The sequence below is a fragment of the Dipodomys spectabilis genome, unplaced genomic scaffold (assembly GCF_019054845.1).
Source record: "Dipodomys spectabilis isolate Male_0828 unplaced genomic scaffold, ASM1905484v1 ptg000119l, whole genome shotgun sequence".
Lineage (NCBI taxonomy): Eukaryota > Metazoa > Chordata > Mammalia > Rodentia > Heteromyidae > Dipodomys > Dipodomys spectabilis.
In genome coordinates, this window is record NW_024870796.1 from 3,804,196 (window position 1) to 3,816,768 (window position 12,573).

The window sequence follows — 12,573 nt, forward strand, 5'->3', positions numbered from 1 at the left end:
TGTATCCACGCTGGAACTGGAGCTTGAACTTAGAGCCTCATGCTCTTGTTTAGCTTTTTTTTTTTTTTTGCCAGTCCTGGGGCTTAAAATTGGGCCTAGTCTCTGTCCCTGAGCCTCTCTGTACTCAAGGCTAGTGCTCTACCATTTGAGCCACAGCACCACTTCTGGCTTTTTCTATGTATGTGGTGCTGAGGAATCGAACTCAGGGCTTCATGCATGCTAAGCAGGCGCTCTACCACTAAGCCACCTTCCCAATCCCTTAGTTTTTTGTTTTGTTTTTTTTTTCCCTCAAGGATGGCTTTCTAGCACTTGAGCCACACTTACACTTCCAGCTTTTTGCTGCTTAATTGGATATCAGAGTCTCCTGGACTTTCCTGCTCAGGGCTACCTTTGAATCTTGATCCTCAGGTCTCAGTCTCTTTTGAGTAGCTGGGATTACAGACCTGAGCCGCCTGCCTCCAGCTCATAGGCATTCTTATTAAATGACAATGAGAAGAATGGTTTTTGGTGTTGGTGCTAAATGCTGCAATTCCACCTAGAGTGGGTGTTAACCAATTATTCCAAAAGATGGACATATCAGGGGCTTCCATTCTGGTCTTTAAAGCAAAACTCTAGTAACCCAGGGATCTTGGAAATAAAGGGTTCATTGAGCTGTTTTAGATGGTAGGCTAGTGAAGAAAGACTAAATGCTTGGAAAAATTTCCTAAACTACCAGCAGCAGGACGAAAAGTAGTGGTTGGAGATAATTTGTCAGACCTAAAGAGAAGAGTATTATTTTATTTTATTATTTTTTTGGTCTGGTCATGGGGCCTGAACTCTGGGCCTGGGCGCTGTCCTCAGCTCTTCAGCTCAAGGCTAGCTAGCACTCTACCACTTGAGCCACAGTGCCACTTCTGGCTTTTTCTTTTTTCTGCTTATGTGGTGCTGAGGAATCGAACCCAGGGCCTCATGCATGCAAGGCAAGCGCTCTACCACTGAGCCAACTTTCCAGCCCTTTATTTTTAACTTTTGGAAAGTAAAGGAGCCAACTTTCCAGCCCTTTATTTTTAACTTTTGGAAAGTAAAGCACTCAACTTTGACGGTCATAGACAGTAGGTAAGGTGAGGGAGCTCTAGCATGGGACAGTTCAGCATGAAGTGGGATTCAAGCCCAGAAAGTTTATACGTAAACAAGGCAGGCTGGAGGTTCACTGGGATCAGTGTTTCCACAGAAGCAGTGCTATGTATCTTCCTTAGTTTCTCCTGCAGCTGCTCACTAACTTTCCATATCTCTTACTCTTGCTCTTTCTTCTTTTTTTCTTTTCTCTTTCTGTTCCTTTCTTTCTCTTCTTTCTTTCCTCCCTTTCTCCTTCCCTCCCTCCTTTCCTTTCTTCCTTCCTTTCTTCTTTTCTTTCTTCCTTCTCCTTCTTTCTCTCCTTTCTTTCTCTCTCTCTCTTTCCTTTCTTTTTCTTCCTTCCCTCCCTCTCTCCTGCCTTCCTTTCTCTTTCTTTCTCTTTCCTTTCTTTCTTTTTCTTCCTTCCTTTCCTCCCTCTCTCCTGCCTTCCTTTCTTTCTCTTCTTTCTTTTGTTTGTTTGTTTCTTTCTTTCTTTCCTCCCTCTCTCCCCTTCTTCCCTTTCTTTTACTTTCCCTCCTTCCTTTCTTCTCTCTCTCTACTTCCTTCTTTCCTTCCTTTCTTTCCTTCTTTCTTTCTTTGCTTTCCTTCTTTTGCTTTCTCTTTTTCTTTCTCTCTATCTTTCTTTCTCCTGTTCTTTCTCTCTCTCCCTTCCCTCCTTGCTTCTTTGATGCTTTGCATGCTCCTCTCTCTCTCTCTCTCTCTCTCTCTCTCTCTCTCTCTCTCTCTCTCTCTCTCTCTCATCTGTATACGACTGACAGTGTGACAGGACTGTAGCTTAAACTTGGGGCCCAGGCACTGTCTCTGAGCATTTTTTGCTCAAGGCTGATAATCTCCCACTTGAGCCACACCTCTACTTCTAGCTTGTTTTGTTGGTTATTTGGAGATAAGGGTCTACTGCATTTTTCTGCCTGGGCTGACTTTGAACCATGACCCTCAGATCTCAGCCTCCTGAGTAGTTAGGATTACAGACATGAGCCATCATGAGCCAGACACACTTTCTATTTATAGTTTGGAAATTAAAACTGTCTCAGAGGCCCATATGTTAAAAGGCTTTTATCCTCAGCGTGGCCTTCTCGGGAGATGGTAGAACCTTTAGAAGGTGGAGCCTAGTGGGAGGACTTCAGGTCATTGCACATGTGCCCTTGAAGAGAGTAATGACACCTCTGCCCTTTTTTCTTTCTCTTTTGCTCCATCTCCTGATGTAAACAGGTTTGCTCAGCTGCACTTCCTGCCACAAGATGCTGTCTTGCTGCAGGCCCCCAAATCATGGGCTTATTGGAAAACTAGGAGCCAGTTTTTATAAATTATCTCAAGAGTTTTGTTACAGTGATGAAAAACTATCAAACACAGCCACCCACCCTGTAGCTTTTGCCATTAAGTTTAGGACATTTAGATTATTTTGTTTTTGGTGGTGTTGGTTGTGGGGCTTGAACGTGGGGCCTGGGCACTGCCCCTGAGCTCTTTTTTTTTTTTTTGTCAGTTGTAGAGCTTGAACTCTGGGCTTGCAAGCTGTCTCTGCACTCTTCAGCTCAAGGCTAGCTTGAGCTACAGTGCCACTTTGGGTTTCTAGTGGTTTATTGAAGATCAGAGTCTCACAGACTTTCCTGCCTGGGCTGGCTTTGACCTTTGATCCTCAGATCTCAGTCTCCTGTGTAGCTAGGATTACAGGTGGGAGCCACTGGCGCTCAGCATCCCTGAGCTATTTTGTTCAAGGCTAGTGCTCTACCACATTGAGCCACAGTGCTACTTCCTGTTTTACAGTGGCTAATTGGAGATAAGAGTCTCCTAGAGGGGCTGGGAAGGTGACTCAGTGGTAGAGGCTTGCCTTGCCTGCATGAGGCCCTGGGTTCAATTCCTCAGCACCACATAAGCAGAAAAAAAAAAGCCGGAAGTGGCTCTGTGGCTCAAGTGGTAGAGCACTAGCCTTGAGCTGAAGAGCTGAGGGACAGGGCCCAGGCCCAGAGTTCAGGCCCACAACCGGACCAAAAAAAAAAAGTCTCCTAGACTTTCCTGCTCAGGCTAGCTTTGAACCACAATCCTCAGATATCACCTCTTGAGTAGCTAGGATGACAGGCCATGAGTCACCAGCGCTCAGCTGAAAATACTATTTTCTATGTGATAATTATTATCTTTCTTTTTTCTGTCCACTATATCTTTTTTTTTTTTTTTTTTTTGGTACTGATACTGGAGCTTGAACTCAGTGCCTAGATGGTATCCCTGAGCCTGTTTTGTTCAAGGCTACCACTTGAGTCCTATCTCTTCTTCCAGCTTTATTTTGTTTATATGTGGTAGTTAATTAGAGATAAGAGTCTCACAGACTTTCCCTGCCTGGGCTGGCTTTGAACTCTGATCCTCAGATCTCAGCCTCCTGAGTAGCTGAGATTATAATCCTGAGCCACTGATACTTGGCTTCCTTAACAACAACAACAAAAGTGCTGGTACTGGAGCTTGAACTCAGTGCCTCTGGCTTTCGTTTGGCTTCTTCTGCTCAAGACAGAAACTGGAGAGGGTGAATAAGGTCAAAGCACTTTATTTGCACACATGAATACAGAACAATGAAACTGTTGAAATTGCTTTAGGAAGTGGAGAGGAAGGAATTAAACAATATATTTTTAGTCAGGCGCTGAGGTTCATGCTTATAATCCTAGCTACTCAGGAGGTTGAGATCTGAGGAACACAGTTCAAAGCCAGCCTGGGAAGTAACATTTGTGGGACTCTTATCTCCAACTAACCACCAGAAAACCAGAAGTGGTGCTGTGGTTCAAGTGGTAGAGCACTAGCCTTGAGCTGAAGGACAACGTTCAGGCCCAGAGTTAAGACCAATGACTGACCAAAAACAATTTTTTTTAAAGGGAGTGAAAGAGAAGAAGAGTATAGCTGGGCAGTGGTAGCTCACACCTACAATCCTAGCTACTCAGGAGGCTGAGATCTGAGGATCCCAGCTCAAAGCCAGTCCAGGCAGGAAAGCCCAAATCATTTATTGTCCCCTAAATAACCAAAAGAGTCAGAAGTGGCGCTGTGGCTCAAGTGATAGAGTGCTAGCCTTGAGCAAAAGATGCTCAAGGACAGCTCCCAGCCCCAGAGGACTGGCAAAAAAAAAAAAAAAAGTTGAGATGTAGAAAACATTTATCCATAGAGTTCTATCGCCCATGGGTTACAGTATTAACTCTCCCACACTTTATGTGTGTGAGCATGGAGTGGGTTCTGGAGGTATCCTATGCTTCTGCATCAGAGACGCCAGGGAGCAGAAAGGGCTTGTGATACCCACAGAAGCTAGCGAACACATCAATGGTAGGAGGAGGCAGCAGTATTCCTGGAAGGATCTGTAGCTGTGAGCGAAAGTGGGATGTGCACACTGTCACTCTATCACATACGACGGGGGTCAGATACAGCCTGGGCCATCCTCATTGGGTTGCTGCTTAGGAACATGAGGCAGGAAGAGCCTGGTAACCTCCTCCTCTAGACACTTAACCTGCCTGGTATGAGGTTGGCGGGACCCTGTGCCTCAAAGGCAAGCAGGAGAATTGGATGGAACCCTGGCTGAGGATGAACAGCCTAAGATAGAGGACCAGAAATCGCTCCCCCTCCTTTCTCTCTCTGGGAGATGAGGCAGACTCTCATAATCAGAGAGAGCCCTGGGGTGGGGGGTGGGGTGAGGGGTGGATGGAAGGGACCCATGCCAAACTGTCTCTCAGCAGCTCCAGAAACCTCGTAGGTACCATGACCTGAATCCAGGAACAGACTGAGCAGGAAAAAGATGGACAGAATTGGGGATGAGCTGCTGAGTGGGCACCAGCCACACTGGGACCCAAAACTTTCAGCAGCCATAGAATTTAGTCTTAGTACCTACCCAAGGCCCATGCGTGAAAGGCTTGGCTCTCAGCCCTGACATGATTAGAAGGTGATGAAAGCTTCAGGGGGTGGAGCCTGGGGGGAGGAAGTTAGGTCATTGGGAGCATACCCTGGAAGGGGATATTTTGGGAGTCTGGCTCCTTCCTACTTCTTTTGCTTCCCATGAGGTGAACAGGTCTCCTCCAGAACATGTTTTTTTTTCCATGAGGTACTGTGCTGACATAGGCCTAAAGCAACAGAGTCAAGCAAACATATATTACATAGCCTTTGAATCTGTGGGCCAAAATAAACCTTTCCTCTTTTAAGTGGATTAGATCAGGTATTTTCTTACAACAACCCAAAGTAAACTAACATAAAAGATCAAGATCACCTTGACTCACCCTATCTTCTATCACTCAGTGCCTCAGGCATAAGGTTTTGGGCCCAGGCCTAAACCTTAATGATGGATGAGTCTGAGTTTTCTTGGCTGTTCTGATGATCTTGCCAAACAAGAGACAGGTCAGCACCTGCCTGCAGTAGCCAGGTCAGGGTCACTAGGCCATCAGTAGGTCAGGGAGTACTCTCTAGGGAAGATAGGTACGTGCCTGGTTGCCTTTGCCAGATTGGATTTGTTAGGGAGTGTGAGACCTTGGCAAGTTTGTCTGCTTTTCTTTGTTCCTTTCATAAAACAGGGACAAATGTGCTTCCTTTCAGGCTGATCTGAGGTTTAAAGAAGAATAGTATCAGTTCACTGAAGCTTGGAGAAGAAGATCTGAGACACATGAGCTCCATTCTGGTTATTACCCAGTGTATTTCCCTTCCTGAGAGTCTGGCCTGGCTCCAGCTTCCATGAAGGTATTGCCTGGGCCAGGAAAGCCCTGGAGAGCAGCCGAGTGGCTGTCATCCATGGCTGCACGTCTCGGTGGAGAAGTTGATATGGGGGGCTTAGGGAGAGGTGCCTCAGTCTCTGAGACTGAGTCAGCCAATATGACTGGGGACGCAGGTCCTCTCTCTGGCCTCATTACTGGGTTCTCTGCATGTGCATAGCTGAAGGCCAATTCCAACCCTATAGGAATCAATGAGGCCTCTGACAATCTCTCCTGGGACTTCTAGCTTCTGCCATCCAACCACAAATGCGTCTAGATCAGACACTAGCAGGGCTGGGAAGGTGGCTCGGTGGTAGAGTGGTTGGCTTGCATGTGTGAGGATTCAATTCCTCAGCACCACACAATCAGAAAGAGCCAGAAGTGGTGCTATGGCTCATGTGGTAGAGTGCTAGCCTTGAGCTGAAGAGCTCAGGGACAGCGCCCAGGCCCGGAGTTCAAGCCCCAAGACCAACCAAAAAAAAAAGAAAAAAGAAAAAGACACTAGCAAAGATGAGGTGTTTTTTGTTTCTTGTTTTTGTCAGTCGTGGGGCTTGAACTCTGGGCCTGGGTGCTGTCCCTGTGCTCTTCAGCTCAAGGCAAGCACTCTACCACTTAAGCCACTGTGCCACTTCTGGTTTTCTGGTGGTTTATTGAAGATAAGAGTCTCCCAGACTCTCCTGCCCAGGCTGGCTTTGCACCATGATCCTCAGATCTCAGCCTCCTGAGTAGCTAGGATTACAGGTGTGAGCTACCAGCACCCAGCTTTGTTTGTTTGTTCATTGTTTGTTTGTTTGTTTTTGTGCCAATCCTGGGGCTTGAATTCAGGTCTGGGTGCTGTCCCTGAGCTTTTTTGCTCAAGGGCTAGACTTTACCACTCAAATCACTAGTGAATTATTAGTAAATAAGAATTATTGAATTATTAAAAATTACTTATAATTATTGACTTATTAGTGCTTAATTGGAAATAAGCATCTCACAGACTTTCCTGCCCAGGCTGGCTTTGGATCACGCTCCTCAGATCTCAGCCTCCTGAGTAGCTAGGATGACAGGCGTGAGCCACCAGTGCCCGGCCCCTTAAACCTTTTTTCCACATTCTGCCTCTCTTCACAGAGGCTGAGGAATAGGACTCAAAAAATTAATCTGTGAGCAAATGATTAGCCAGGAAGTTACTGAAGAGTTGTAAAGAGTGAGTCAGAGATTGGCCGGGTCACAAGGGCAAGAAGCTGTCACCTGCATACCAATGTGATTTCCAGGACAGCTTTGGGGTACAGAGAGCTGGATGGGGGACCTAGTAATGAGGCCGAGGGACAGTCAAAAAACATAACTCAGGTTTCTGAGCATCACAATGTAGATTGGGGCATCCCCACTCTCCCCCACTCCACTATGAACCCATCTATCCTCCAAGGGCCTGAGTCTTTAGCCAAGAAAGGAGAGATTGGCACGAAGCAGTTCCTGGGCTCTCCTTTATTTCCTAAGGAGAAAGCAGGAGTCATCAGGGAAGACTGCATTCTATCTTCATCTGCAGGCCAAGGGAAGCTGGCAAAGTTCTGGCCATGAACTTGAAATTGAACAGACAGAACCACAGGAGTGGGTTATGGGAGTCCCAGGCAGGATCTGAGCAGAGTGCAGCTCTCCTAGGACTTAAGGTGCAGAGATCAGAGGTTTGACATTGCGCTAAGAGCCACAAGGAGCCCTGGAGACTTGAATATAGGAGCAATGAAGAATGGTGTTTTAAAAAAATTCCCTTTTGCAAGCTGGGTGCCAGTGACTCATGCCTATAATCTTTGTTGTGCTCAGGAGACTGAGATCTGAGTATTGGGTTCAAAACCAGTTCCTGAAGGAAAGTCCATGAGGCTTTTTTTTTTTTTTTTTTGGCAAGTCCTGGGGCTTGAACTCAGGGCCTGGGCACTGTCCATGAGCCTCTAGCACTCTATCGCTTGAGTCACAGCACTACTTCTGGCTTTTTTGGTGTATGTGGTATGGAGGAATTGAACCCAGGGCTCCATGTATGCTAGGCAAGCACTCTACCACTAAGCTCTGTCCATGAGACTCTTAGCTCCTATGAATGACCACAAACCTGGACTGGAGGTATGGCTCAAATAGTAGAGCACTAGCCTCGAGTGGAAAGCTAAAGACAGTGCCTAGGCATTGAGTTCAAGCCCTAGGACTGGAAAAACAAAACAACCCCCCCAAAACAAACAAACAAACAAAAACAACCCAACTTCGCCATTATGCAGAGAAAGGACTGAGGGGCTGTCAGGAGACAAGGAAGTCAGGCTGCTCCACTTCCTGGGTGGAAGATAGCAAAGACCTGGACTGACACCAGAGCTCCAGAGACCTAGGGAAGTGGACTGGAGAGGAATTAGTTAGGGATGATTGCAATCATGCTGCTGACTGGTCTCTCTGTCCCTACCTTTGGCCCCTTCCTGTCGATCCTCAATATAGCAATAAGAGTGATCCTGGTTAAAACATAAATCCAGGTTATGCCAGGCTTCTGACTTTCCAACTCAGGGTAAAAGCCAATGTCTTTACCAAGGATAACAGGGTCAAAAGGACTCTTCTTTCACCCACCCATTTTCTATCTTCTCACCTCCCATGCACCACACCAGTCATTTCTCCCTGTTCTTGGAACACAGCAAGTGTATACTTCTGCCTTCTGTCCTATTTAGATCCTTTGCTTTTTTTTTTTTTGCCAGTCCTGGGGATTGAACTCAGGGCCTGGGTACTGTCCCTAAGCTTTTGTTCAAGGCTAGTACTCTACCACTTGACCTACAACGCTACTTCTGGCTTTTTCTGTGTATGTGGTACTGAGGAATCGAACCTAGGGCTTCATGCATGCTAGGCAAGCACTCTACCACTCAGCCACATTCCAAGCCCTTTCCTTTAGCTGTTTTTTTTTAAATTTTGTTTTGTTTTTGTCTGTCGTGGGGCCTAAACTCTGGGCCTGGGCATTGTCCTTCAGCTCTTCAGCTCAAGACTAGCATTCTACCACTTGAGCCACAAAACCACTTCTAGCTTTTTCTGTTTATGTGGTACTGAGGAATCAAACCCAGGACCTCATGCATGCAAGGCAAGCACTCTACCACTGAGCCACCTTTCCAGCCCTCTTTAGCTTTTTTGATCAAGACTAGTGCTCTACCACTTGAGCCACACCTCCATTTTTGGCTTTGTGGCAGTGAATTGAAGAGTCTCTTGGACTTTTACGCCAGAACTGGCTTCCAGTTGTTATCCTTGGAGCTCAGCCTCCTGAGTAGCTAGGATTATAGGGGTGAGCCACCAGTGCCCAGCCACCTTTCATTTTCTGTTCCCTCTGCCTGGAATACAATTTCCCCAGCAGATGCTCCATCTCTGCCCGAGGTCTCTGCTTGAAAAAAACCAACTGATCTGGGAGCTCTTCCCAGATTCTTCTTATGAAGCAATCCTTTCTCTATTGTAATGTCCTCTGTTAGTTCCATCATCCCACTGCTTATAGTCTGTATTTATTTTTATGCTTGTTTAAAATATTCTACTGGTGCCAGGCACCAGTGGCTCACACTTGTAAACCTACCTACTCAGAAGGCTGAGATCTGATGATGGCAGTTCAAAGCCAGCCTGGGCAGGAAAGTCCATGAGACTCTTATCTCCAATAAACCACCAGAAAACCAGAAGTGGGCTGTGGCTCAAGTGGTAGAGTGCTTGCCTTGAGCTAAAGAGCCGAGGGACAGCACCCAGGCCCAGAGTTCACACCCCACGACAAATGAATAAATAAAATGTTCTACTGGTGTAAGTTGTTGAATGAATGAGGATGGAGGCAGTTGATCTCTGGGGCTTGACTTCCCCTTGAGAACTTAAGCAGGATGCTTGAAATGGGAGGTGAACAAAAAGGTGGTGTAAGGTTTGTGCTCATGTGTGTGTGTGTGTGTGTGTGTGTGTGCATGTATGTGTGTGCCAGCCCCAGGGTCTTTGCACATACCAGTGCCTACTTGGAAGGTTTGGGCAAGACATATATAACTCTTTTTTTTTTTTTGGGGGGGGGGTCCGGTCGTGGGGCCTGATCTCTGGGCCTGGGCGCTGTCCCTCAGCTCTTCAGCTCAAGGCTAGAGCTCTGCCACTTGAACCACAGTGCCACTTCCGGCTTTTTTCTTTTTGCTTATGTGCTGCTGAGGAATCAAATCCAGGGTCTCATGCATGCAAGGCAAGCGCTCTACCACTGAGCCACCTTCCCAGCTCCAAGACATATATAACTCTTGAGTAGCTTCTGACCATAGAGAAAACAGATTGTTTCCTAGACATTGGGCAGGAATGGGATGGGACAGAAGGCAAGTGAATGGAAATGGAAAGCCCAAGGATTTGCTCTAGAGGAAGGGATAATAAAGCTGGGTTTTGAAGGGTGAGTAGGAGTTTCCTGAATGAAGAAGAAAGCAAGTTCTTTTGAGCTTGAGGCGTTGAGGGATTTGAAAGGTGAACTGTCTGATGTAACTGGAAGTGAGACAAAACAGAGAGGCTTTAAATGCTATTGATTAGAAGCATGGGAATGGAGAACTGCCCAGAAAGGTACTCTAGGAGTTCCTAGTTGGCAGAACCATCCACAAGGATTCTGGGTAGGAGGGGGCAGTTGGGTGAGGAGGAGTCTTGTTTCCAAGGCCTTTGAGGTAAAGACTTGAGGGAGAAGCCAGTGCTGGTGGCTCATGCCTGTCATCCTAGCTACTCAGGAGGCTGAGAGCTGAGGATCACAATTTGAAGTCAGCCTGGGAGTCTGCGAGACTTTTATGTCCAATTAAGCATCAAAAGCCAGAAGTGGAGCTGTGGCTCAAAAGGTAGAGCACTAACATTGAGTTCTAAAGCTCAGAGACAGTGTCCAAGTCCTGAGTTTAAGTCCCCACCCCCCAAAAAAAGAGACTTGAGAGAGGGAAAGGTTTGGAAGGTATCAGTGAAAGTGGGCTCTAGACACAGTAGGCTATGGCTCTTGGGGACCAGTGACTCCGGTTCTCCCTCTGGGGAGGAGGATTCTGCTCTTCCCTCATCTCAGGACTGGGACCCTGGGCCACAGAGACCTTGTCTCAACAAGCCCTTTCCCAAGGTTTCCATGATCCACCACACTTAGGCCCAGTTGGGATCTACGTGCAGAAGAGATGAGCACGGGCTGGGTGAGCAGGACTGCACCTTGAACCAGGAACGGACACATCTCAGGTTAGCAGCTCTGCACACCCCTCCATTCTACACACCCCTATTGGGAGGCTCAGCCAAAGGGTGCTCTGATGGCTGCAGCCCTGGGGGGGGGGTGGAGCTCCCGGGGAGCCAATGATCCAGGGCATGACATTTTGGGTGGTGCTATGGGCAGGGAGCACCCTCAGGGGTATTGGTGGATCATGGGTGACCAATGTGGACAGCGGTGAGGGGTGCTGTGCTCACGGCTCTTTCTATCTGCCTCTGTGCCTAAGGGCTTCTTTGGCTGCCAGTCATCCTATAGACCAGGCCTACCATCAAGGACTCTTCCACCACTTCATCTTAAATGCAGGTGAGGGTGGCTTCAAGAAGTGTGGAGTTTCAGCCAGGCGCCAATGGCTCCTGAGTCTAGCTACTCAGGAGGCTGAGATCTAGGTATCACAGTTCAAAGCCAGCCTGGGCAGGAAAGTCCATGAGACTCTTATCTCCAATGAACCACCAGAAAACCAGAAATGGCGCTGTGGCTCGAGTGGTAGAGCGCTAGCCTTGAGCTGAAGAGCTGAGGGGCAGCGCCCAGGCCCAGAGTTCAAGCCCCATGACCGAAAAAAAGAAAAAAAAAAAAAGATCTATGAGAAAGGATTGGAAGTAAAAATTCACAAGAGGACATACATAACACTTGAATAAACACGGAAGAAATACAGATTGCAGGAAAGGGCTCCATACCAGTTCTCTCTCTAGATTTGAGGAAACCTCAGTCATGGTTCAAGGAGGTTTATTTTCCCAGAGCCTGAAACACTGGGTCTAACCTGATGACTAGAAATGCACATGGACAGATGTGACATGCTTGTAAATGAAGAATAAGAGGAAGGATTTGCTATTAGACTCTAACATTGGGGTAATTAAACATCTAAATCGTGATGTTGCCACAGGAACAGTAGATCAGAATAAAATCCAGGAACAAAGATTCGTATAAGAGGGTGAAAAATTCCTACCAATCATTAATAAAAAGTTAAATAGTCCCCAGCACAGGGTGAAAGGTTTTGGGTAATTCACACAAGAACTACTATTTTTTTTTTTTTTTTTGGGTCCGGTCGTGGGGCCTGAACTCTGGGCCTAGGCGCTGTCCCTCAGCTCCTCAGCTCAAGGCTAACGTTCTACCACATGAGCCACAGCGCCACTTCCGGCTTTTTTCTTTTTGCTTATGTGGTGCTGAGGAATCAAACCCAGGGCCTTGAGCATGGAAGGCAAGCGCTCTACCACTGAGCCACCTTCCCAGCCCCTACTATTTTTTTTTTTTTTTGACAGTACTAGGGCTTGAACTCAGGTCTCCACATTCCTTTGGCTTTATTACACTTAAGGCCGCTTCTGGCTATTTTTGGGGGGGGGCGGGGGGAGTCGGTTGTAAGGCTTGAGCTCTGGGCCTGGGTGCTGTCCCTCAGCTCTTCAGCTCAAGGCTAGTGCTCTACCACTTGAGCCACAGCACCACTTCCGGTTTTCTGAGTGGCTAATTGGAGATAAGAGTCTCATGGACTTTCTTGCCTGGGCTGGCTTTGAACCACGATCCTCAGCTCTCAGCCCCCTGAGTAGCTAGAATTACAGGTGTGAGCCACCATGCTCA